At 42.8% G+C, this 5935-nt stretch overlaps 1 pseudogene; it reads right to left on the reverse strand.

Moving 5' to 3' along the window:
* Nucleotides 1–529: 529 nt before the first annotated feature.
* LOC124717316 lies at nt 530–647 on the reverse strand (annotated as a pseudogene).
* Between the last annotated feature and the right edge of the window lie 5288 nt (nt 648–5935).

Genomic DNA, 5935 nt, shown 5'->3' on the forward strand with positions numbered 1-5935 from the left:
CCCTGCCTCAGGCATGGATGTGTGTGATGTCCTTAGTTAGGTGTAAGTAGTTCTATGTTCTAGGGGAATGATGACCTCAGATGTTAAGTGCCATAGTGCTCAGAGCCATTTGAACCATCCACTTCAGGGGCTGTGCGGCTGGTCCCGGCGGAGGTTCGAGTCCTCCCTCGGGCATGGGTGTGTGTGTTTGTCCTTAGCATAATTTAGGTTAAGTAGTGTGTAAGCTTAGGGACTGATGAACTTACCAGTTAAGTCCCATAAGATTTTAAAAATCTTCAGGGGCAAATAAACAACAGATTTTAATGAGTGACTTTAACTTAACTCGTCCAGAACAGGCCATGAAGGCCCAACGGTACCGACCGGCCGCCGTGTCATCCTCAGCCCATGGGCGTCACTGGATGCGGATATGGAGGGGCATGTGGTCAGCACATCGCTCTCCCAGCCGTATGTGAGTTACCGAGACCGGAGCCGCTGCTTCTCAATGAAGTAGCTGCTCAGTTTGCCTCACAAGGGCTGAGTGCACACCGCTTGCCAACAGCGCTCGGCAGATCGGATGGTCACCCATCCAAGTGCTAGCCCAGCCCGATAGCGCCTAACTTCGGTGATCTGACGGGAACCGGTGTTACCACTGCGGCAAGGCCGTTGGCAATCAGTGACTTTGCGAGTATCAAAATACATGATAATGACCGTATCTTTTGACCGCATAGTCTTTGAAGCTTACATTTATGTGCCCGCCAAGTGGTTATAGACTTTAGTATGTGACACAAATTTCAACGTGACACGCCTGTCGTTTCTGATAACTATGGGGCTTCACAGACGGATGGACAACAGACTGTCTGAAAACAAATGTGAATTTTTTTTCGTATGATACAAATATAAATTCACCATTTTCGGATTTTTTCCTTTACTTGTGCAGTGAAATCTTACTTCTTGCCAAATTTCATTACTGAAGACCAACGGTAAGTACTCTATACGTTTTCATGAATGAGACAGCGAAGGTAGGTAATACAAAAACGTATCTAATGGTTTTAACTTTAATTTTACTGATTTTGCCTGCGAAACAACCATCTTCAGAAGAATTTCCAGTCCTCATGAAGAGCCAATGAGCAGAGCCGCTATGCTATTACCAATTGGTATCCGTCAAACGAATGACACCTGATAATAACTCCTCCACGTACTGCATGCTGGTGTGAAGCTGAAACTGGTCTCATGAAAGCTGTTATATAACAGACCTGATATTCACCAGTAAAGTTAAAATCAATGCCATTTTAATAAAACGTTTTGTTTATCGGGCTAATAATTCTTTGGAAGATTCCGCTGAGTTGGAAAAGCTACGATGCATTACAGCTGATAGGAACAGTGGCTCTTGGAAATAATCTACATCTAGATCTGCGTGATTACTCTGCCGTTCACAACAAAGCGCCTGGCAGAGGGTTCAATGAACCACCTTCAACGAACGTTTACATTTTTCTGTGGGATTCCTGATTTCTCTAATTTTATCGTGATGATCTTATCTCCCTGTGTAGGTAGGTGCCAACAGAATGTCGGAGGAGAAAACTGGTGTTTGAAATTTCACAGGAAGATCTCATCACAACGAAAAAAGCCTTTGTTTTAATGATTGCCACTACAATTCACGTATCTTGTCTGCGGCACGTTCTCTCCTATTACGCGATAATAGAAAACGAGCTGCCATCCTTTGAACTTTTAATGTCATCCATCAGTCCCATCTGATGCCGATCCCACACTGCACAGCAATACTCCAGAATATGGCGGACAAGCGTGGTGTAAGCAGTCTCCTTAGTAGACCTGTTGCACCTTCTAAGTTTCTGCCAATGAATCGCAGTCGTAAGGTACAAAATGGTTCAAATGGCTCTGAGCAATATGCAACTTAACGTCTGAGGTCATCAGTCGCCTAGAACTTAAACTAATTAAACCTAACTAACCTAAGGACATCACACAGATCCATGTCCGAGGCAGGATTCGAACCTGCGACCGTAGCGGTCGCCCGCTTCCAGACTATAGCGCCTAGAACCGCGCGGCCACTCCGGCTGGCTGATCATTCCAATTTACGTTATTTGTAATTGTAATCCCTAAGTATTTAGTTGAATTTATAGCCTACAGATTTGTGTGACTTACCACGTAATCGAAATTTAGCGGATTTCTTTTAGTATTCATGTGAATAACTTCTTACTTTTCTTTATTGAGGGTCAATTGCCATTTTTTCACCAATCAGATATCTTATCTAAATCATTTTTCGATTAATTTTCGCCATCTGATGACTTTCCGAGACGGTAAATGACACCACCATTTGCAAACAATCTAAGAAGCTACACAGTCTCCTATGTCGTTAATATAGGTCAGGAACAACAGAGGGCCTATAACACTTCCTTGGAGAACGCCGGGTATTACTTCTGTTTTACTCGATGACTTTCCGTCTATTACTACGAACTACGAACCTTTCTGACATGAAGTCACGAATCCAGTCGCACAATTTTGGCGATATCCCATACGCATGCAGTTTGGTTGGAAGACGCTTGTGCTCAATTTTTATACAATAGAAATGTGACCAAATTTACGGGGAGAAAGTTTGTGGAATGCATGTAGATGAAGGTAAGGTTGAACGTGATGGTAGAGGCGCTGCAGCCACGCAGATGAGAGATAGTATGTTGGGTCTCGTGTTTATGCGAAATTTAGAACAGAGGATGATTTCTTAGAGGTTTGAAGAGAGGTGGAAATTTTGTGTTGGTGCTCGTACAGAATGTAGTTGAGAGAAGGCAGTCGGACCCGTAAAGAGAGGTGTTGTTGCAGCATTTTGATGGAGTGATGAAACTCAGGAGACCGAGAACTTCACGCAACATTAGCTTAAATGTGGATTACTCGGATGACGGATTTGTCTGTACGGATCATAATGGTTACATTTAGTCCCCGCGATCGGTCAGTTACTAGTCTCGGTCTAATGCGGCTTTTTTGCCGGTTATATTTATCACATCCATTTAATTTTTGATAGAGAGTTTCTCCACGACATTTTAATATATCAGTTAGATGTATTGTATTGTTGTGAATAATCAGGTAAACGCGTTGGGGACGGAACGATTTGCTGCTTTTTATCACTATAACTAATCAGCATTGGCGGCCGAAGACTTCCGGCATAAGAAGTCAGCCTCATTCTGCCCACGGCCTTGTCAAAGAGGGCGGAGGAGCGGATAGAGGTTCAGGGCACTCTCTTGTCCTACGGGTGGGAAATTGCCCCTAAAATGGCGGAAGAATCAGCAATGATCAACGACATGAGGATGCAGAAGGCAATGGAAACCACTGCATTAAAGACACGTAACGTGTATCCACAGGACATGTGGCCTGTAATTGAAGAAGTGTCATGATGATCTCTCCATTGGCAAAAGATTCCGCAATAGTCCCCCATTCGGATCTCCGGGAGGGGACTGCCAAGGGGGAGGTTACCATGAGAAAAAGGTTGAATAATCAACGAAAGGATAACGTTCTACGAGTCGGGGCGCGGAATGTCAGAAGCTTGAACGTGGTAGGCAAACTAGAAAATCTGAAAAGGGAAATGGAAGCCTCAATCTAGTTATAGTAGGGGTCAGTGAAGTGAAGGGGAAGGAAGACAAGGATTTCTGGTCAGATGAGTATCGGTAATATCAACAGCAGCAGAAATTGGTATAACAGGTGTAGGATTCGTTATGAATAGGAAGGTAGGGCAGAGGGTGTGTTACTGTGAACAGTTCAGTGACCGGGTTGTTCTAATCAGAATCGACAGCAGACCAACACCGACAACGATAGTTCAGGTGTACATGCCGCCGTCACAAGCTGAAGATGAACAGATAGAGAAAGTGTATGAGGATATTGAAAGGGTAATGCAGTATGTAAAGGGGGACGAAAATCTAATAGTCATGGCCGACTGGAATGCAGTTGTAGGGGAAGGAGTAGAAGAAAAGGTTACAGGAGAATATGGGCTTGGGACAAGGAGTGAAAGAGGAGAAAGACTAATTGAGTTCTGTAACAAGTTTCAGCTAGTAATAGCGAATACCTTGTTCAAGAATCACAAGAGGAGGAGGTATACTTGGAAAAGGCCGGGAGATACGGGAAGATTTCAATTAGATTACATCATGGTCAGACAGAGATTCCGTAATCAGATACTGGATTGTAAGGCGTACCAAGGAGCAGATATAAACTCAGATCACAATGTAGTAGTGATGAAGAGTAGGGTGAAGTTCAAGACATTAGTCAGGAAGAATCAATACGCAAAAAAGTGGGATACGGAAGTACTAAGGAATGACGAGATACGTTTGAAGTTCTCTAACGCTATAGATACAGCAATAAGAAATAGCTCAGTAGGCAGTACAGTTGAAGAGGAATGGACATCTCTAAAAAGGGCCATCACAGAAGTTGGGAAGGAAAACATAGGTACAAAGAAGGTAGCTGCGAAGAGACCATGGGTAACAGAAGAAATACTTCAGTTGATTGATGAAAGGAGGAAGTACAAACATGTTCCGGGAAAATCAGGAATACAGAAATACAAGTCGCTGACGAATGAAATAAATAGGAAGTGCAGGGAAGCTAAGACGAAATGGCTGCAGGAAAAATGTGAAGACATTGAAAAAGACATGATTGTCGGAAGGACAGACTCAGCATACAGGAAAGTCAAAACAACCTTTGGTGACATTAAAAGCAACGGTGGTAACATTAAGAGTGCAACGGGAATTCCACTGTTAAATGCAGAGGAGAGAGCAGATAGGAGGAAAGAATTCATTGAAAACCTCTATGAGGGTGAAGATTTGGCGGATGTGATAGAAGAAGAAACAGGAGTCGATTTAGAAGAGATAGGGGATTCAGTATTAGAATCGGAATTTAAAAGTGCTTTGGAGGACTTACGGTCAAATAATGCAGAAGGGATAGATAACATTCCATCCAGTCTGGCGACATACCGTCTGACTTTCGGAAAAGCATCATCCACACAATTCCGAAGACGGCAAGAGCTGACAAGTGCGGGAATTACCGCACAATCAGCTTAGCAGCTCATGCATCGAAGCTGCTTACAAGAATAATATACAGAAGAATGGAAAAGAAAATTGAGAATGCGCTAGGTGACGATCAGTTTGGCTTTAGGAAAAGTAAAGGGACGAGAGAGGCAATTCTGGCATTACGGCTAATAATGGAAGCAAGGCTAAAGAAAAATCAAGACACTTTCATAGGATTTGTTGACCTGGAAAAAGCTTTCGACAATATAAAATGGTGCAAGCTGTTCGAGATTCTGAAAAAAGTAGGGGTAAGCTATAGGGAGAGACGGGTCATATACAATATGTATAACAACCAAGAGGGAATAATAAGAGTGAACGATCAACAACGAACTGCTCGTATTAAGAAGGGTGTAAGACAAGGCTGTAGCCTTTCGCTCCCACTCTTCAATCTGTACATCGAGGAAGCAATGATGGAAATAAAAGAAAGGTTCAGGAGTGGAATTAAAATACAAGGTGAAAGGATATCAATGATACGATTCGCTGATGACATTGCTATCCTGAGTGAAAGTGAAGAAGAATTAAATGATCTGCTGAACGGAATGAACAGTCTAATGAGTACACAGTATGGTCTGAGAGTAAATCGGATAAAGACGAAGGTAATGAGAAGTAGTAGAAATGAGAACAGCGAGAAACTTAACGTCAGGATTGATGGTCACGAAGTCAATGAAGTTAAGGAATTCTACTACCTAGATAGTAAAATAACCAATGACGGACGGAGCAAGGAGGACATCAAAAGCAGACTCGCTATGGCAAAAAATGCATTTCTGGCCAAGAGAAGTCTACTAATATCAAATACCGGCCTTAATTTGAGGAAGAAATTTCTGAGTATGTACGTCTAGAGTACAGCATTGTATGGTAGTGAAACATGGACTGTGGGAAAACCGGAACATAAGAGAATCGAA

This window comes from Schistocerca piceifrons, chromosome 1 (genome assembly GCF_021461385.2).
Source record: "Schistocerca piceifrons isolate TAMUIC-IGC-003096 chromosome 1, iqSchPice1.1, whole genome shotgun sequence".
Lineage (NCBI taxonomy): Eukaryota > Metazoa > Arthropoda > Insecta > Orthoptera > Acrididae > Schistocerca > Schistocerca piceifrons.